This window comes from Eschrichtius robustus, chromosome 16, assembly GCF_028021215.1.
Source record: "Eschrichtius robustus isolate mEscRob2 chromosome 16, mEscRob2.pri, whole genome shotgun sequence".
NCBI lineage: Eukaryota > Metazoa > Chordata > Mammalia > Artiodactyla > Eschrichtiidae > Eschrichtius > Eschrichtius robustus.
Genome location: NC_090839.1, coordinates 81,059,142 through 81,081,080, shown reverse-complemented (window position 1 = coordinate 81,081,080; position 21,939 = coordinate 81,059,142). Strand labels below are relative to the sequence as shown.

The 21,939-nt window shown below is 39.9% G+C and overlaps 1 protein-coding gene across 2 annotated transcripts in view; it reads left to right on the top strand.

Annotated features, from left to right (window-relative positions):
* Nucleotides 1-21,939, top strand: part of AUTS2 (activator of transcription and developmental regulator AUTS2) — a 1,118,812-nt gene that overhangs the window by 90,514 nt on the left and 1,006,359 nt on the right. The gene's annotated exons all lie outside the window — the stretch shown is intronic.

Below are 21,939 nucleotides of genomic sequence, written 5' to 3'. Positions count from 1 at the left end.
TGACGGGCCATATGGATGTGTCTCAGGGAGGGCAGTGGCATTGCCGTGTCAGGTCTGTATAGAGGACAAACGTAATTTCTTATGTGGTTGACAGGGAGCAGTGGAGGGGAAAGAACCACACCTTTGGAAGACACTTTTCTTGGCTGCTCTTTGAAATGAGTTGTTACAGAAACACCTGTTACTTTGAAGGCCTATCATTTTTAAGGTCACACTTTTGATAGGGCTATGAAATAAAGGCATATGGAGCGTTTTCCAGTGTTGCTCTGGAAACATTCGTGTGGTGATTTAATAGGAGGGATGAATGAATATGAGGTTCGGGAGTCTTTACATGTATGAACAATTACATATGCAGTTCAGTAGCCTACAAGCATTAAAAATATAGCATTTATTGATTCCTTATATCTTTCAGCTTGTTTCTTATCTGTTATCTCTTCAGTTGATATGGATTTGTGCTCAACTTTCCTAAAAGGGGAGATGGGGAAATATTTTCTGGGATCAGCTGATATATTGCTCTGAATTTGACCATTTTAAAGGGTTATGGTAGATATCAATCTGGGTTGTGTTGTAGGTGAAGGATGGGGGCGTTTTCTTTATCCTCTTCTGGCCCACATCCTCTAACAGGCTACTTATTAAGGGCATTCTGGGCTGTACAGCATGAGCTAAGAATGTGATCAAGCTCATCACATTAGCCCTATTTTCCAGGCTTGAAAAATAAATTAAAAAAAAAATAATCGTCTTAAATAAATATAAAAATAAATATAATAACCTCGAGAACCCCTGGAGGTTCTACCATTCAAGAGCTTAGTGGGGAATGCAGTACCTGAAAGACCTCTTTTTGAAGATGATCTCCTTCAATTAATCTAAAAACATCGGAACCCTCCTCATTTTAACTTAAGAAAAGGATCTCTCTTTTTTATGGTATTTTAAAGAGTCATGGTAGATGGAAATGATGGGGAAATTGTTGCAACATGCAAAGAGGTTTGGAGTTGTGTAGATCTTAGTACAAATCCTGACTCAGCCAGTAATTGTCTATGCAGTTAATTAACACTACCAGAAAAGCTGGCTCACGGTTATGTGTAAACTTTTATTTCCAAACATCCAGAAATTGTTCAGAGTTATCTTACTTATTCTGAGGGGTAGGCTAGGAAGCTGTATGAAGCTGTATGGGCAGAAACTTTTGGACAGCCATTCTCAAACTTTACTTTGCATTAGAGTCTCCTGGAGGGCTTATTAAAATGCATATTGCTAGACCTCCTCCGCAGTTTATGGTCCAGCAGGTCACAGTGACGTCTGAGGATTTGTATTTCTAACAAGTTCCCAGGTGGTGCTGATGCTTCTGGTCCAGGGACCTCACTCTGAGAGTCACTGCTTTAGGATGTAGATCTCTTGCTCCTCTTTGCCAAGGGAAAGGAAACTGAATTGCAGGGGCTCCCTTTTCTTTTCGCAGAAGCGTTGCCTCTTTTAAGCAAACATTAAAACAAGATTTATACACTGCATCCAAGGTGTCATGCACTGAGCTAGGTGCACTGGGAATAACTAAAGTGGTCTCTGCTCTTGGGAAGCTCACTGTTTAGAGAGGGGATTAACATAAGAAAACAGCAGTCAGGATCTAATATGACACGTGCTGCAGTGGAGATGTCAGGGACAGATTCTTTAGATATGCTGTGGGGACTGGCCTAAGCTTTCCTCAGACTATCTCAGCATTATATCTATGGGTGTAAGCAAAACAAAGCATCTGTTAACTCTCAGATCAGCTTTCTCTCTTCTTTGATTTCTTGGGCGTCCTGAACTGTGTATTCAGAGCCTTCAGAGTTGGCACTGTCAGCTCCTCACCCCAGCTTTTGTGGAAGGGTCCCTCCTCCTTTCCCTTTCTCGTTTACGTTTTAAAATTACAATTTCAGACACTGTCCACTGTAGCAGGAGGATTTGTAACAAGACCAAGTTAAGTGATCTTGGTTGAACTAATGTATGAGACAGCTTCAAAAATTCATGAGGTACCAGGGGAACTTTCTGTAGCTGGGTCAGCATGCGGCGTTTCCCTTCACCTCTTCAAGCAGATCAGACATTTTGTGACAGTGCAGCAGTTTGAAGTAGAGCCTTCCAGGTTGTGGCCCTGCTCATTAAGACACTAAGACAGACCTGAGGAGAAAGAGCAAGGAGACTGGGTTGTTACTTTCAGCTGCCCTTGTTTCCCTAACTTTGAGCAGTGACTTTGGGTTAACTGGTAAAAACTGGTAACTCCAGTTATGCATAGAACTAGTGTCTAGGGCAAATTTTTCTCCCCAGGTGATCTCCTATGGTGCTATTGGTGTTATTAAGGAGTATCTTGATCTATTAATAATAGCCCCATAATTTTAAGCACAGTGAAGCAAGAGGTGTGTGTGTGTGTGTGTGTGTGTGTAAGAAATGGAGTGACATGGTTAGTTATTAGTACGTTCCCTACCATCTCCCTGTGAAAAGCTTCTCTAGACAGGAACAAAGGATGTAGCTAAATCCAGTGACAGGTTACAGTGCTTTCCCCATTTTATTGATTGTTCATTTCTAGTCTCTGACCTTATTTACTACTTATTGATCTAATAGAAAAGCAAATAACTTTCCCTACACAGCACTTAGGTGAGCTGGGCTTTGATGACGTGTCTCCCAAAGGGTTTTTAAAAAAGTACTTACCGGGACTTCCCTGGTGGTCCAGTGGTAAAGAATCCGCCTTCCAGTGCAGGGGACGCGGGTTCGATCCCTGGTCCGGGAGCTAAGATCCCACATGCCGTGGGGCAACTAAGCCCATGCGCCACAACTACTGAGCTTGCGCACGCCACAACTAGAGAAAAGCCCGCGTGCCGCAACGAAGAGCTCGCGCGCTGCAACGAAAGATCCCGCATGCCACAACTAAGACCTGACACAGCCTAAATAAATAAATAAATAAATAAATAAATAAACAAACAAATGAAAAATAATACTAAAAAAATTAAAAAGTACTTACCTACTGAGTGGCAGCCTCTATACCATCTAATGTACATATACACCTAATCTGTGAGCTTGGGGGCCCTTTCTTGGTTGGGTCACTGATGTCACAGGCTGGCCCTGTCATTTTGGCTCCTCTTCTGTAAGATCCTACACATGCTGTGGACTGCTGTAATGGCCTTGCAGTGCACACAGTCTTGGAGTCAACACAGGGAGCATATGTGAGATCCCACTGGAGATGATGTGTTGCTGAGTCAGTTCTGGTCAGTGTCTGCCAACATGTCAAATTTTCACACTGAAGAAAGCCAGAACCACTTTATTGTTATAGATTTTATTCTGAGATCTCAATTTGTGCTTTTGAGCTCCAATTTGCTTCCAAATAAGTTCTGAGTTTATTTAAATTTTATTTTTGGCTGCTTTGGGTCTTTGTTGCCGCACGTGGGCTTTCTCTAGTTGCAGCGAGCAGGGGCTACTCTTTGTTGCGGTGTGCACGCTTCTCATTGCGGTGGCTTTTCTTGTTGCGGAGCACGGGCTCTATGCATGCGGGCTTCAGTAGTTGCAGTGCACGGACTCAGTAGTTGTGGCTCGCGGGCTTAGTTGCTCCGCAGCATGTGTGATCTTCCTGGACCAGGGCTCAAACCTGTGTTCCCTGCATTGGCAGGCGGATTCTTAACCACTGCACCACCAGGGAAGCCCAAGTTCTGAGTTTTTAATTGCTAAAAATGCTTAATTCTTTGCTATATATGCTTGGGGAGGGAGAAGTTAGGATTTGAGTTAGGTATATATATGGTAAGGAAACAGTGGCATGGATAATCTAACACAGGAGGTAAGATAGATTCCCTAATGTCATAGATGACTCTAACTATATTAGATTCTTTTTATGTTTACATTTTCACATTTATACTTAGGGTGAGGTATGTTGTGGGAAGCAATGGAAATAGAACTTGGGGAATGGTCACTGATAATCTGTGAATAATATAATCTACACAGAGATAAAACCAGATCCCTGTTTGTGGGATTGATGGATGATTTTACTGGTTTCTTTTTCTTAGCATTGTTTATTTCTGAGTACGTAATACATTCATATGATTCAAAAACCAAACTATGTAAAAAAGCATATAGAGAAATGTCTCACTCCTATCCCTGGACCCATATGCCCTATTCCTCAGCCTCCCATAACTACCTTATTAGTTTCTTATGTATCCTCCATAATTTCTCAAAGCAAATAGAAATACATTTGAATGTATGTCATATAATAGTCAGATATTATAAACACAGTTCTGCATTTTGCTCTTTTGTGATTATCAGTGTATCTTGGAGATCATTCCCATCTCAGTACAGAGAGAGCTTCCTAATACTTTTTAAAAGCTGCATAGTATTTCATTGTATGGTTGTACCATAATGTATTTAACCAGTTTCGACACTTAGGTTATTTCCAATCTTTTGCGATTACAAGTGATGCTGCAGTGAATAATTTTGATCACATGACATTTCATCCATGGGTGTATGTATACCTGAAGGATAAAATCCCAGAAGTGAAATTTTTAGTCGAAGTATAATATATGTGCATTTGTAATTTTGATAGTTATTGCTAGTAGAGGTTGTACCAATTTATATTCCCACCTGTTGAAGAGTAGGGATTTCCCCGCAACCTTGTTAACTGGGTGTGTTGTTAAACTTCTTAATTTTTGCCAATCTGATAGGAGAAAATTGGTATCTCAAAGTGGTTTCAATTTACATCTCTTACTATGAGTAATAGTAAGCATTACTATTACTGAGCATCTCATTACTGAGCATCTTTTACTATATTCAAGATCTAATAGTACTTCATTTTCTGTGAATAGTCCGGTCATATTCCTTGCTTGCTTTTCTGTTGGGTTTTGTTTTGTTTTTTTCTAAGTTTTAAGAATAAACTATTTTGGAAAAGTTGCAAAGATTACTGAGATTTTTTTTCTTTCCTTATGCCATTATTAGCTGTGTTAGTTATTTTAGACAGTTTAAGGACATACAGGTCTCCTGATATTCTGGGTCTTGTCATAGGTATGTCAGGCCAAAGAAGGATGCAAATCTAATTCATGACTCTCAGCTGCCTCTGGGGATTTTCCATCTGGAGTGACAGGTTCGGGAGATTCTGCTGAGCCTCTGACTCTAGCCTCCATTGTAGGACGTATAATTCAGAGCCTATCTTCCATTCTTCTTCTTTTACTACTGTCAGTTATTAACTACAAAGGTTATTGAAGTGAAAACCTTGCCTGGAGTTTGTGTTTCTCGAGATTTACTTCCAATTATAAATGTGGTTTTCAAGTGACTGAATCTTTCATAGACTAGGTTTCAAGCACATTAAATATTTGGTCGTCCCTCTCCACCCCATCACATGCTAATTGAGAAAATGAGCAGCTGTAATTTTTCTGGAACACAGTGCTGTCATTTTGTCCTGTTAATTGGTTCAAAGAGTAAGGAGCTAAAATGTGGAGGCAGAGGTGCTTTTCCCAGTTGGAGACGTGCCTTGAATCTTTGTGTCCCGGAAGGGTCTGCCTCACCTGGAAGTTAAAAGCATTGGCTTCAAAATAAGACCTCCTGGATTCAGATTCCTGCTTTGCCAGTGCTGGCTGTATCTCCTCAGACACATGTTTGTGCTTTACTCTCTCCATTTATAAAATAGGGATAATGATAGTACCTGCTTCATTGAGTGATTGTGAGGATGGATTAAGGTCATAATATGTGTGAAGTGCTTATTGGCACTGGCCTGGGACATTGTAAGTTGCCAGTAAATAGTGACTTAAAAGGGACAGTGATTTCGGAGCCCATGGGATAAAGTAGCAGTTGTGTTGCATTTGACGTTGGTTGATTAGCTTTTCTTCCTGCTCTGTCCTTTACCTAGAGAGGAGTTTAACCTACTAACTGAAATGTGACTCACACAGAGGGTATTTGAGTATTAGTGAGTGCCAGACTCTAAACAAGATGATATGTGAGATGCTGCCCAGAGTCTTCAGGGAACTTGCAGTCTGACAGGAATCTGAGCACAGACACCTCTAAACGCAAAGCTGACTGTCACCAACCTGGGGATACAGAGAGAACATAAAGTTACTCTCCTTTTACTGGGGTGCCTAGGGTATGTGTCTTCAAGAAGGGCACCATTTGAGCTGAGAACCGTTAGTAGGTGAAGCAGGGATATGAGGGAACCTGGGCATTGATGATAAATAACATTTCTGTAGGGTTTTGCAATTTGGGAAACATTTAATATATTTCATCTTACCTCAATTAAACCTCATAAAATAGCTGAGTTTACTGCTGAGGAAATGGAGGGTCACTTAGGTTACGTGATTTGCGCAAGGTCAGACAGCTCCTTGGTGGTGTTGGGGTTTGACTACAGGTCTCCTGACTCTGAATTTCCAGATGTTTTCCCCTGGTATCTTGAGTGAAAGGACGGACACCAGCAAGGGGGCGCTCAGAAGAGAATGTCAGCAAAGGAGGCGCTTGGAATAGCTCCTAAGTGTCCCTGAGTTTAGATCAGACTCTTCTAGGACATCAGAGCTAGAAGGAGGCCTGAGAGCAGCCAGCCTTTTGCTGTGACTGATGAAGATGGCAGTGTGCTTGTGAGGGACTTACAGGGACCCATACGGTGCTGGCAGGCAGCTTTATGGAGAGGGCAGAGAGTTCCCCATGGCTGTTCCTGGGTGGTCTTCAGGGGTTGATTAATTGCTGGCATGGAGGGAGTTCATTATAGGAAAAGTAGGTAAAGTTAGAGGGGGGAGGACCTGTAACTTGAGAGGCAGGCAGTTTCCCTGGGATATTTTCCTGAGCAGCACAAAAAAAGGGCTATAGTTTAGTATTCAGATGTGGTTCCAGTTGTGCAAGGACAAGGAGAAAGAGGCAAAGGCAGAGAGAAAGGGAAGGAAAATGAGTGGATGATGTGAAAAAAGGTCAGTGAGAGATCTTTGTGAAAGACACATCCTCAGTGTCTGTGGGGCACGCATCCGAAATCCTGGGGACTTGGTACGTGGGAGAATGTCTTTAGCAGTTCTCTGACCTGAAGTGCTCTGGGCTGCCTTGGGTGTGTGTAAACTTTTGTCATGGTGTGGGGGGCACAGTGGCCACTACATGTTGTTTCTCAGGATCGCATTTGGGGTCATTTCTACTTTGGATAGGAGGTTATTCTAGGCAGAACTGGTGTGGACCAGCAACATCAACACCCCCTGAAGTCTTGTTAGAAATGAAGATTTGGGGACCCCCTACCCAAGAGCTTACAAAATCAGAATCTCCAGGGGATAGGGTTCAAGAACGTGTATTTTAACAAGATCCCCAGGTCATTTGTCTGCATGTTACATTTTTGGAAGCACTGCTATCATCTAGAGGCCTTTCAAGGTCCTCCTTAGGGTTCTTTGCTGCTGCAGTTAACATGTCATTCACTAAACTTCTATTGAATTTTTGTTATGTAGGCACAACACAAGGTGGACTCCAGTGTGGATCCTGCCTCTCCCGGAACATACGGTCTAGATGAAGAGATAGGATTGTTTACAAATAACTAGTATAAAGACAGAAACTATTAAAGGCCTGTAAGGGAGGCACAAAGAACACCTATGGCCATGTGGAAGGTGGACATGTTTCTGTGGGTGTGTGCAGGGTAGGTGGTGTGCAAAGGAGGGAAGCGTTACCTTGGACCAGGACTCCTGGGTAATTCTAATCAGTGGTCTTATGCTTCGTTGCAAGCCTGATGGTGGCTTGACTTTTGCCAGAATATGGCCATACCAGTGTGTGGACAGAGGCCTGTCTGAAAACTGTTCAGCCTGCCCCATCACTTGACCGGGTCTGCTCTTGTCGACCTGATAAATGTTTTAAAAATTGTCGGGATTATGTAGATGACTCACGGAAGGACATCCCCGGCATCTGCTTTTGGATCTCCTCTCACCTGCACCGCCTCAAAAGCCTGCATGTCCACCATTCTGTAAAGGAAAAAATTGATTTGTCACTGAATTTCCATGCCTCAGCCTGGGAGAAATGTAAATGTTGTACTGGCCTTTAGTACTCTGCCTCCAAGCCTAGATTTAGAGCTGATCATTATACTTTCAGAGTAGGTTAGGTATGAAAATAGCAGCAGCTTGAAGAGTCAGAGGAAGCTGTTTGCTCTTATCTGCTGGTTTGGTCAGGGTGGAAGTACCAATATTAATACATTCCACTTAAACAATAAAATAACTCCCAAGGGAGAGGAACTATAAACTTTAGTAAATATCAGAGATGTTAAATGCTAAAAATAAAAGCTCTCTGCAGCTGTTTGGCTCTTTAAAGAGAGAGTTTATTGGTCAGGATTTCTGGTCTGGTCATGCTGTGCTACCCCCCCTTTTTTTTTTCCTGTGTGCATGTATGTAAATTCATTAGAATATAAATTAGTTAATTAAGTAGTACAGTGTTTCTAGAGTGTGCAATAGTAACCTGGCTAGCTAACTTAATTAAATCCTTTGTCATTTTCTGTGAGAAACAAGTTTCATCTTGGGAGGTCACTGTGTCCTGGCTGTTTTACTTCTAAAATGTACCTTGATTCTATCCTCTCCTTTCTGTCCACCTTTTCTCTGGCCCAGAAACTTGGATTGAATCATCACCCGGGCTTCATTCTCTCTTCCCCAATTGTTTCACTGTGCTGTCACCACTGGAGATTTCTTTCAGAAATCCCATACTTTGCACATTGCAACTAGAGCCTAAAAAACCTTCAGAGGCTTCCTGTTGTTCATAGGACATACCGTTTTCCAAACTCCTTAATATGCTATATGAGCCTCTTTACAGTCTGGCTCCAAAATACTGTTCCAGGTTCCTTTCGAAAGGCTTATTCTTCCCTATTGCCCAGCCCACAGAACTATCTACTGTTTCCAAGTACAAACAAAATATAACCACTAGCAGCCCTACATTGGTAGGGATGACTCTAGGTGTTTGACAGCTGTTATCTGATTACAGTGTTAAATTTAGCATCAAAGAGTTCTGTCATTTGTCTAGGTCATGCACCTTGTCAAGTGTTAGAGCTGGGATTTGCATTCAGATATTTTGATATTCTAACTTCCAGTTCCTGCTTTTATGTTTCTGTGCCTTTGCTTATATGTTTTCTATACCTAAATGTTCTCCTCTTCCCTTTTTTCTTGTAAGACCTGGAAACTTATGTGTTAGGCTTTCCTAACAAGGTGCTTCCATAGGTCTTTTTACCTATCTCAATTAAGCTGGATTATATAATTAGTACTAGAAGTAATAGTACCTAGTACTAGTAGAAGGAGCTGGTCCTAAATCTCAATTTTTCTTCCTTTCCCCTACAAATACTAGCTGCCTAACAAGTATTATAGAATGAATGCATGAATGGATGAAAGGATGACTGGGTAGATGGATGGTCTAGTCTGGGTCCTTTTGTGATTTGAGTAGAGTGTCCCTTGGCTAAGTTCAAGGCTGCAGAATTGCTATGTGGGAAGAATGCATGTCATTTCAGCTATATCAGATTATAGCCAGGGATGGCCCAACAAGCAAGGATTAAATACCAGTGAGTTGTTGATCTTTTATTTGGATCTAAGTGGAAATTTAGCTGAAGAATTTGGAATGAGTCTGTTCATGGAAATTATTTATTTTTTAAGAGTTGATTTTCTGATTTGTAGCTATAGTAGTTTGCTAGGGCTGCCGTCACGAAGTACTAGAGACTGGGTGGCTTAAACAACAGAAATTTATTTTCTCAAGTTTTGGAGGCTAGAAGTCCCAGATCAAGGTGTCGGCAGGGTTGGTTTCTTCTGAGGCCTCTCTTCTTGGCTTGCAGGTGGCTTCCTTCTTACTGTGTCTTCACGTGGTCTTTTCTCTGTGTGCGTGTTATGTCTGAATGTCTTCTTCTTATAAGGACACCAGCTATATTGTATTAATAAGAAATCGTTTTAACTTAATTACCTCTTTAAAGACCTTATCTCCAAATATGATCACATTCTGAAGTACTAAGAGCTAGGACTCCAACAAATGAATTTTGGGGAAACACCATTCAGCCTGTGACAGTGTATAAAGGAAATTCCTTTACTCCACCCCTCCCCTCTCAGCCTTTTCCTTTTGTTTCCTTTTGGCAATTTTGTTTCATCAGAGGGCTCAAGAGGAGAAGTAAAGATAGAGAAAAATGAATTTATTTTGGGTGGATTTCAGGAAATAGCTGGTGGGGGGAATGGCTCAAGCTGTTGGTGAAAATGAGATTTGGATACTGCCTACATACATTTGTATTGTCTTGGCATATTCTGGTCTGGTTTTCTGGACATATGAAAGCTGACTGTGTGGTGGAGGTCTAGTCTGTTACTAAATGAAAAGGGAAATTGATAATCTTGCAGTTTGTTTTGCCCACCTGGAAAAGTGAGAACTCTATACTTATCTTTCAGCCCTTCTTCCTAGAAGTAGCTCAGGGACTTGGTGAGCACACTGAGGGTAGGCCCAGGACAGGTTAGCCTTGTACCCTCTGCCACCATGGCTGACGCCGTACCTGGAACTAGCAGATGTTTACAAAATATATGTCAAATGGAATTACTGAACTTGCTTGGCTCAAATACTTTGTTTTTCCCCAGAGCTTTTGTGAGGAGTTTTTCTCTATCCTTGTTTAATTCCTACTCTTGTCTCCAGTTCTCAACTGTGGCTTATGCCTTTTCTTCCCATTCTCTTTGTAATTATCAAGTAATTTATTAAATAGAGACAAGCTTAACTAGACATTAAATAATTGCAGGTGTGCAGCTGAATTGAGCTGCTGTCCTTTAACTAGGAGCTCACAGCTGTTTGTGTTGTATTGTGTGATGAGATTTCACCTTACCTTGTTTCGTTATGTGATATCTTGCATATTGTAAAATAAAAGAATGTTTATTAGAAGCGTCTGCTCTAAGCATCATATAAAGGCTGATATGTTCCCAGGAAACCAGTATAAAGACACTGGGAGGCCAGGTCTGGAGCCTTTGCAACCTCTGATACTTCTCCTTTCCTGGGATTTTTTCATTTTTGTTGAATTTTTCTTGTTAGGGAACACCTGATTTGCTCCTGAGTCTCAAATATGACCAGTCATCATATTTTAAAAGTATTTCTTTTGCTCTTTAACGTTAACTGTTAAAGCAAGATTTTTTTCATTTCTTCCTAAGAGATCAGTGGTATGTCCAACAGGTTGGCGCCTTCTGTGTTTTAATTATCAGACCTTATCTGCATGCTTTTTACACAAATTTGCCCCATTAGAAAGAGTTGTAGCTTGTATAATTGTGAATTTTAGTCCTGTGTTATGTTGTAGTGCCACCAGTTTGCTTTCTTTGACTGGTTTCACATAACAATTGCTAGAAGTAGACACCAATTTTATAATACTTAGTTCAGTGCAGAATGGAGAGTAAGCTGAAGGATTGTTTGGTTACACTATGCAGTAAACCCAATGGTTGCAATAACCAATATACATGGATCTACTCTTAAGGACGTAAGGAATGTCATGCTGCCACTTACCAGCTGTGTGACCTTGGGCATGCCACTTAAATGTCTTAATCCAAGTTTCTTCACCTAGGTAGTTGCAAGGATTAAAGAAATTTGTATTTGATATTTGCATGTACACAGTATTTGCATGCAATATTTGCATGCACATAGCGTGCCAGGCACTATTCTGGTTGTTGGATACATTTGTGAAAAAAAGCAGACCAAATCCCTACCCTGGTGGGGTTGACATCTGACTTTAGCTTTAACTGTCAACTAGACAGAATCCGCTTGGTAGGAGAACATGATAGCTAACATTTATGAAAAAAATTTAATTGAAACATGTAACTAATAACACTGACTTTATTTGGTACATTTAAACCCTATTTCTATCTAGTTTAGTACGTCTGCCTTATAGAGCAGGTCTTAGAGAGAGCCCTTCCCCATAGAATAGCTGTCCATATTAACGGTCTTGGCTGTTAAAAAAAAAAAAAAATAGGTGCAGAGTCTCTGCATCTATTATTTTGGGATTCTTGGTCTTGGGATGCTGACTGTATAGCCTCCTTCTCTAGGTCTTTGCTTTATAGGTTGTTTCTAAGATTCCTGAAGGGGACTCAGAGAATGAGCTCTGAGTGACGTGTTTGATCCTTTGAGTCTGTTTGTGAAAGCCCAGTTTGTTCAAGTCTGAATGGCTCAGAGAGGACAGTGTGATGTTTAGCTTACCTAGCACTGTCTTGTATCACTGATTTGTTAATATCTGCAGAATCACAAGCAGAAAAAATATCCCAGAGCATCAGATTGATTAGTTCTCTTGTATTCTTTTTCATGGGCAACTGAAAGAAAAACCTTTTTCAGGAAAGCTCTTTCTCCTCTTTTTGTGTCTTTTTCTGGAACAGAAAGACAACATTGTGATAGCATTTTGACTGTGGGATTCTGGAGTTCAGACATAGGGGGGTGTTAGTGACCAAACATCACTTCCTTGGGGACAGGGGTGGTGGTTGTCAGTGAGTCTAGAGCTGTATCTTGAGAGGAATGGGCAGCGGCTCCTACAGGGACACAGAGATGTCAGGCACCGATCTCACAGTCTGCTGAATGCTGGGTTCACAGCAGTTGGAGTATTTAAACCAGGGTTAACATATAGTGTGTGTTATTATGAGAGATGTATGAGGTCAGAGTTAGGACCCCATCATGTGGTGGCAATTTGCATTCTTTATTTCCTGTATTTTCTTTTAGGGAGGGAATACATAATATGTGATAATGAAGAAAGACATGTTTTTGTGGCTTTTTAAAAAATTGAATTTTGATTTAGGATATTTTATGTCATGGATGTTTTTTGAAGGACATGAAATTTGGTTGCTTATTTAGAAGCTTTTGAGAAAATTGGGTCTCTGACACACAAGCAGTCCCACATTGAATTCCCTCCGTTTATTGCTGCAAAGACATGAACATGTTTGTCAAAGATGTGGGAGGGGTGTTACATGCTTGTTTATCAGAGCCACCAAAAGTAGCTCAGACATCCCTCACGACTCAGCTGATGCCCTTGCTGCCTGGTTGGGTATTTGTGTACTAAGGACTTGCTTCCTTGCTGAAGGCTAGGAACATGTCACAAAGCCAGATTGCTATGGGGATTGTTGCAGTGAGCAGACTTAGCGAGATTGCACAAGGCTGGCTAGTGCCCAGGTTTAGACTACCTTGGAAGAATTGGCTTGAGGGCAGAGAAGAGAAGTTTGGAAAACTCCTTTCTTCCTCTTTGGTGGCATTAACCCCTGTGAAACCAGACTCAGCCGCTTTTGTTCTTTTTCCAGAACTAGGGTAGTATCGCTCATCTGGACTTAAACTAGTTGGTATTAATCACAGGAAGAGGCTTTGTGTGGGTGCCATGTGCAAATTGTTGAGCTGTTCAGGTGGGGTTAAATTTGACACCAGAGGAATGCATTGGCCCCGGCAGGAGGTAACAGTGGGTTGAGGAGGTCTGCACTTCAGCCAGAAATTTTTACTTCATAATGTTTTTTTGTTGTTGTTTGTTTTTTTAACATCTTTATTGGAGTATAATTGCTTTACAATGGTGTGTTAGTTTCTGCTTTATAACAAAGCGAATCAGTTATACATATACATATGTCCCCATATCTTCTTCCCTCTTGCGTCTCCCTCCCTCCCACCCTCCCTATCCCACCCCTCTAGGTGGACACAAAGCACCGAGCTGATCTCCCTGTGCTATGCGGCTGCTTCTCACTAGCTATCTATTTTACATTTGGTAGTGTATATATGTCCATGCCACTCTCTCACTTTGTCCCAGTTTACCCTTCCCCCTCCCCATATCCTCAAGTCCATTCTCTAGTAGGTCTGCGTCTTTATTCCTGTCTTGCCCCTAGGTTCATAATGTTTTTTAAAAAAATTTATTTATTTGTTTATTTGGTCGTGCCATGTGGCATGTGGGAATCTTAGTTCCCCAACTAGGGATTGAACCCGACCCCCTGCAGCAGTCCTAACCACTGGACCACCAGGGAATTCCCCACTTCATAATATTTTTACTCTAACTTCTTGCTCTCAGTGTTGAGAAATGCCCATCTGGCCATTCAGATAGTTTGGGCAAGTTTTCACCCATGAGAGTGCTCTCCTTAAAGATGGTGAATTGACTCATTCATGGCTCTTTAAAAATAAGCACATTTCTGAAACCATCCATCCTAGTGTTCAGCAGTCCAGATAACAAGGTACTTTTGTTCTGAGTTTGTTGCAAGCATGCACTGACTAAGGGTGGAAAGGGCAAAACCAGAGATTTTTCCTTCTGTTGAATCTTTTCACCATAAGGATGATTTTGTCCTTTAAATAAAATAAACCGGAGCTCTCAATTTTATTAAGTGAGGAGTGTGGGGGAGATAGAAATGAGGCAAGGTGCTATCCCTGTTTCTTAGAAAACTCTCCTGATACTTTTTGAGCTCTGTCCATCGATCAAATTTGAGTCATTGCTTCAGTAACATGACATAAAACATCTTCCTCCTTTTTAAAAGTATCTTTCCTTTAAAAATTTCTAAAACATGCCAGAACCTTCCCAAGTCAGCTTAATAAAACAACTCAAGTGTGAAGGGATCTGAAATTACTTTAAACAAAGCAAACGATTCTGACTCTCCTACTTGGGAGACATTTTCTTCTTGAAGGCCAGCCCTCTAAACTGTGGGACGATCCAAAGCAAAATCCAATTAAAGTCCCCTAATTCCCATAAGTAATTTCTTTCCTTTTCTTTTTTTCTTTTTTTTTTACGATTTTCTTTTTTTTTTTTTTTTTTTAATTGGGGTATAGTTGTTTTACAATGTTGCGTTAGTTTCTTCTGTACAACAAAGTGGAGTTCCCTGTGCTATACAGCAGGTTCTTATTAGTTATCTATTTTATACATATCAGTGTATACATGTCCACCCCAATCTCCCAATTCATCCCACCACCCCACCCCCCGCTTTCCCCCCTTGGTGTCCATACGTTTGTTCTCTACATCCGTGTCTCTAAATTATCCTTTTATATATCTTACTTGTATGCAGCTTGCAAGTGAATATCACTGTGAGAGCTACAGTTTGTCAGGGTTTAGATCTTAATTAGCTCATGAGATTGCATCCTTTTGAAGCTGTATACCACAGGTTGTTGGCCAATTTTCCAAAAGCAATTAAAATGCCCACTGTTATAATTAAGCTTGTTAGTGGTTGTATGTTCTAGTTATAAAATGTATTTGGCAATTAAAGAAACTGAGTTTTGGGGCTTTTGGCTGGACTCTTTGGGATGCAGTAAACTGGCTTCCACCTTAGTATCCTGTTAGGAGAGTCACTGATATGGGTACTTAGATGGTGGGTCATATCTTAGGTCCTTGAGTATTTATTGTTATTCCATAAATAAGAGCAACCTTAGGTTTTTACAAAAAAGCTAAAGTTAGGGAATGTGAGTTCCTGATTATGTCCTACTCTATATACAGGAGACAGAAATCTAAATTTCCAAATTACAGTCTTGTAGCTGAGAAATCCTTTTAAAGAAGCATTGTCTTATCTTTAAGAAGGTAGCTTGACTATGACAGTGAACAATTTAATCTGTTAAACTAACATCTCTTGTGCTCTGGTCAAATTTCTTGTCTGTTTGTTGAACCAGGAGTTTGGCGGAAATGTTCCAGGTACAAGACGCGGTTAATATCTGTTTCTGAACCACACAGTGTGTAGAAGTTGGTAAGCGGTGTTTCCACCATCTCACAGTGAGATTAGTCTGAGCTGGCCCATGGGAGAGGCTGTGATTGTCAGGGCTGCCCTTGGTGGCAGATATAATGCTTAGTGGCTTTCTTTGCACGATGCTTGCCTTTTATTCTTTCTTTTCTTCTCTTGACTATTTTGGACTATTTCTTTGTTTCTCAACACCCAGAGTGGCATGGTGGATGAGACCATGGGACAAAAGAGTCATTTAGTGTACAGGTGGAAATCAGTACTTAAAAAATGAGGTTGAGGTTTTCTTGTGTATTTTATTTTGAAATCCATTTAGCTAGCACACATGGAGGAAAATGGACCTCTTAGTTTATGTGGTTCCATCTCTTTGCCTTGCCTGTTTGTGCCCCTCACCCCCCACCCCCATGCAATTAACATGAAGATGATAGTTTAAGAATGAGCTTAGAGCATTTAGTGCTGGGCAGGTGGAATGCTTCACAGGATGTTAAAATCAAAGAGAAAGAGAAAAGGGCAAGTGTTTTGTAATTACTGTTTGGTTTTGAGGAATAGTGGAAGGATTGAATCCTATTTTAAATGTACTTCTTTCCAGAGTTCCTTTAAGGTCTTGATTAATGATTTAAATTATTTTCTTTATTGTGCAGAAAGATTATAATTATTAGAGATACATTTTTCTTGGGAAAAATACTATTTGTGGTTCTTGGGATGTTAAGTCTATAATATATTAGTATAGAAAAAACTTGAAGTCTTGTGGGTCTAAGGACATTTGCTTTAATCCATATATACTAGCACTTCCTGGGCTTTCTTTGTATTAAGTTTACCATAACTTATTTCTAGCCTTGTAAAAATAGAGGGAAGAAACCCCAAATTATTAGTTTGGTTTCTTTGAATTCTACAATTTTTCCCATGTACAGAACAAAATAAAACCAGTGTTTGCTGCCATCCTACAACGGATGATTATTGGTTCTGAGGAAATGACTATCTGTAAAGTATACATTTGTGTGTAATATGTGGTATTTATTATGTGTGGTGTTTTATAGTTAAAATATAACATAATCATCATGAAATAATACACATGAAATGAGATGTGATGGTAAGAAGAGATTGACTTAAAAATAAACAGGAAATAAACAGTAGAATCTCTATAAGCAGTCTGCCTTGTAGACCTAATCAGTCAGGCTTAACTTGTACTTTAGTTTCCTGCATAAAGTCATATTTAGCCTCCCAGTTCAGGATAATGCCCCTCCTTTGTGTGTCCATAGCACTCCATATCTCTCTCATTGTGGTACTTCCACAATTGTTTATGTCTGATTCCTCCACTTGACTATAAACTATTAGAACATGAGCAGATATTATGCTTTTTATTTTTCATTTTATTTTACTTTTCCTCTTTGAATTCTTTAAAAAAAATTGAAGTATAATTGATATACAATAAACTTCACATATAAGTGTGTTAAGTTTTGACGTAGTGTATACCCATGAAACCATTCCATGGTTAGGATAATGAACATCTACCAACCCCCAAAGTTTCCTCATGCCCCTTTATAATACTTCCTCCTGCCTTTCTCTATTCCCTGTCCTGAGGCAACCACTGGTCTGCTTTCTATCTCTATAGATTAATTGGCATTTCCAATAATTTTATATGAATGGAATCTCATACAGTATTATTCTTTTCTTTAGTCTGGCTTTTTTCACTCAGTATAATTATTCTGTGATTTATTCACATAGCAGTGGTTATCAGTAGTTTCCTTTTTATTGCTGAATGCTATTTCATTCTTTGGATATAGCAAAGTTTGTGTATCCATTCATCTCTTTTGGGGCATTTAGATTGTTTGCAGTTTTCTGCTATTATGAATAAAGCTGCTGTGACATACCAATCTTTGTACGAACATATGTTCTCATTTGTCTTAGGTAAATACTTAGGGGTGGAATGTCTGGGTCACATGGCAGGTATATGTTTAAATTTATAAGGAGCTGCCCAACAGTTTTCTAAAGTGTTTGTACCATATTAGATTCCCATCAGTAGTGTGTGAGAGTTCCAGTTCCTCTGTATTCTTGCCAACACTTGGTATCGTCAATATTTTAAAAATTTTAACCATTCTAATGGGCATGTAGTAGAAATCTCATTGTGGTTTAAGTTTGTATTTCCTTAATAACTAGCGATGTTGACCACCTTTTCATGTGCTTGCCATTCATATATCTTCCTTTGTGAAGCATATGTTCAAATCTTTTGTCCATTTTTTGAAAACTGGGTCGTTTGTTTTCTTCTTACTGAGTTTGAGTTCTTTACGTATTCAGAATTCAAGTCTTTTGTCAAATATATGATTTGCAAGTATATTATCCCAGCCTATGGTTTGCCTTTTCATTCACATTAACTGTCTTTTGAAGAGCAGAATTTAAAATTTTGTTGAAGTGCAAATATCAGTTTGTTCTTTTGTGGATTATATTTCTGGTGTCATTGCTAAGAAATCTTTGCTTAACCAAAGGTCACAAAGGTTTTCTTCTGGAAGTTTTGTACTGTTGGATTTTACATTTAAGTCCTTGATTCATTTTGAGGTAATTTTAGTGTATGGTGTGAAGTATGGATTGGAATTAATTTTTTTTCATATGGATACCCAATTGTTACATCATTTGTTTAAAAGACTGTCCCTTCTCCCTGAATTAGCTTTGCACCTTTATAAAAAATTAGTTGTCTATATATGCGTGGATCTATTTTATTCTCTATTCTGTCTGTTCTATTAGGTCTATGTGTCTATCCCTTCTCTCCGGTATCACACTGTCTTGATTACTGTAGCTTTATATTAAAATCTAGTAGTATGAATTTTCCAGCTTTATTCTTTTTCAACCATTGTTTTGACTATTTAGTTCCTTTGTTTTTCCATATAAATTTTAGAATAATTTAATCTATAATTAAAAAAAAATCCTCCTGGGATTTTGATTGAAATTTCACTAAATCTGTAAATTTCACTAAATTTGGGGAGAATTGTTCACTATGTTGAACCTTCTAATCTGTGATCATAGTATATCTCCCCATTTGATCTGTTTTGATTTCGTTCCATCAACGTGTTGCAGTATTTAGCATACTTGTCACATATATGTTTTATACTTATTCTTTCTACATAGCTTCAATTCAAAAGGTTCAGAGACTCCTCTTTGGTGCTGTTCTTGAGATACGTTTATATTATATCTTTCTAATAATAATTTCAGTTGTGTTAATCTTCACCATTGCCTTAGTTTTCCTGAGGAAACCAAATTTTATTTGGAGTCAAACATGCCACAGGAGGTCATTGACTACCTAGGTAACCTGCTTAGATTTAACATCAATGAATGACTTTAAAACAATTCATATAACTCCTTCTTTGGCTCATATAATTTTTCTTGAGGCATAAGCAAAAGTGGTTTCAGAAATGTTTAGAGCAGTTGTAATCCAACTGTGTTTGAAAGAAGAATTTTAAATGGCTGAAGAGCTGACCACTTTTTATGCTGGGTAGGTAGCAGCCCAGAGGACCTTGGTGGCTCTTGAAGAGCTATCAATATTTCTTACCTGGAAAGCAATGAAGGACATATTTTAGGTTGGGAATAGATAATTCATAGGCTAGTGGAGTGCCGTGTTTCAGTGGAAGGATTCCTTAGAGATCATCAGTTCACAGAAAGGGAAAGCGAAGCCTGAGGATCATACTATACTCTGAGACTTAGTGTCCTTGGAGGATCATACTATACTCTCAGTGAATTCTTCTTGAAAGCCAGTCTGTTTGCATCAAAACCTACAGAGACATAGCCCTTCCCACTCAGCAGATTATGTACGGTCAGGTTAGGCAGTCAAAATGGAGAGATAGGAATTGGTGTTGGGTTATTAGAGTCAGGGTGGTCATTGATCAGAGATGATGATGTGACCTGTAGGATCATTATGAGAACTTCCCATGAGGGACAAATGTGGACGATGATTGCTTACATAAACTAGTGCAGTTAACTTTGTGCCAGGCACTACTCTTAAGTGATTTATGTTTATGGGCTCCTTTAATCTTAACAGCCTTGTGAGGTGTAGTTACTGTAATTATTCCATTTTGTGAGTGAACACAATGAGGCACAGAGAGATCAGGGATTTTTCTAGTGAGTGACAGAGGTGGGAGAGGAATCTGGGCAGTCCGGCTCTAGAGTATGCACGCCTAACCACTGCACTGTCGACAGACTGCCCAAGAATGTGTCTATTATGTGAGCCCATAGGGGAGTGATCCCCAAAAACCTCTCTGCCAGCCTTGGGGACCTTGAGTTTCAGTTGTTTTTTTTTAAGTTTTAAAACAAGAGAGACTTCTGTTAGTGGTTAGATTTAGACTTTTCATTTCTGAAGTCCGGAATTTTAAAGTTCTTTGAAACATATAGGTTTTTTAATATTAAGTATATGTGTGTATGTAAAAGTTTCACTTGTTTAAAAAGTCCCTTCTCTCCCTTAACTGCATACTATCTGTTTTAAATGTTTGTTTCCCAAGTTTTTTTTTTTTTCCTCTCTGAAGAGGACAGACTCAGGCTTATGTCAAAATGCAGTTGACTGTGCCTTAGATTTGGAATGTGCCAACAAGAGACTGTACAGCTATGTATACGGTTGGCTCTTCAACAATGTGGGGGTTAGGGCCACTGGCCCTCCCCACAGTCGAAAATCCACATATAACTTATAGCTGGCTTTTTGTATCTGTAGTTCCTCTCCATTTACAGTTCTGCATCCACAGGTTCAAGCAACTGGGGATTGTGCAGTACTGTAGTATTTGCCATAGAAAAAACTCCACATTTAAGTAGAACTGCACAGTTCAAAGCAGTGCTGTTCAAGGGTCAACTGTACTTATATGGGGCCAGGTATAAGCACTCTTAAAGAATCCCAGTGACTAAAAGGACCAAGTACAGTACTGGGAGAAGAAGCTGTGGAGCAGCTGCCTGCCTCCAGCCAACAAGGCGCTCCTGGGTGACGTTTGCCACCAGCTCCTTGGGTGTAGGCGTTAGAGAGTATGAAAGCCGGCCTGATGGCTCTGTGTTTGTGGCTCCACTTGGAAACTTTACAGTATTTCAGCTGCTTGCTCCTGTGTAGGCACAGAACCGTAACTTAACCATAATGCTTGACTGTAACTCTGAGGGGAAATGAGGACAGGAAAGTTGGACAGCATTTTCCACTTGGTGGAGGATGGAGACCAGAAGGAAGGGATGGAAGGGAGTAGAATAAAAGTAAAAAGTGATGAGTTTAGATATATCTTGCTTGAGGTTTTCTATTGTAGAGGGAGCCATACCCACAGTAGTAGCATTTGTACTTTGGGAAGGGGGTGGAAGTAGATCTTCTGGAATGTAATCTGGACTGATTCCTTCTTGAATGGGGGAACATAGATGATTGTGTGGAAAAGCTCTCACTCTCTCTCTCAGATGTACCCACATATGCACACTGTTCTTGTTTTTGCTAACTACAGAAGCTAAACAGAGGGCAGTTGGAAAGAGTTCATCCACTGTTTTAATCCTTGGGTGAGATTGTTAAATGATAGCCATGTTCTGGTTAGCACAAGAGTTTTTTTGTCCCTGGCAGCAAAGGAGGCCAAAGATGGTATTTGAACTTTGGCTCTTCAATTTAAGTCACTAAAAATTTATCGAGTGTGCCAGGTACATGACATGAACATGAGATATGGCATCTAAAGGCTAATTGTTATAGTTTATGTTGGTCTCGATAGACTTCCACTTCTCATATAGATTTCTATACTTCTCATAAAAGACAAAGATTATCATTGATGAAAGATATTAGAGATTATCATTTTAAAAGTATTCAGTAAATATTACCCATTCTCTCTGAGAATGTATGGGCATATCAGGATCTTTGGTGGGTATGTTAGTTTCCTGTTTGCTACTGTAACAAATTACCACAAAATTGGTGGCTTAAAACCACACAGATTTATTATCTTCAGTTTTGTAGGTTAGAAGTCCAACATGAGTCTCACTGGGCTTAAAATCAAGGTGTCAGCAGGACTGCATTCCTTCTGGAGGCTCTAGGGGAGGTTCTGTTACCTTGTCCTTTCCAGCTCCTAGCGCTTTCTCGCATTCCTTGGTGTGTGGTCCTGCCTTCATCTTCAAAGCCAGCAATAGCAGGTCGAGTCCTTCTCATGAAACCATCTCTCTGTTTTCCTACTTGCATAGTCACATCTTCCTCTTCCTTTGAGATTACATTAGGCCTACGTGGACAAACCAGGGCAGTCCCTTTAAGATCAGCTGATCAGCATCCTTAATTCCATCTACAACCTTAATTCCCCTTTGCCATATAACATAATATATTCACAGATTCCAGGAATTAGGACGTTCAGCATCTTTGGGGAGCCATTATTCTATCCTCCATAGTAGGGGA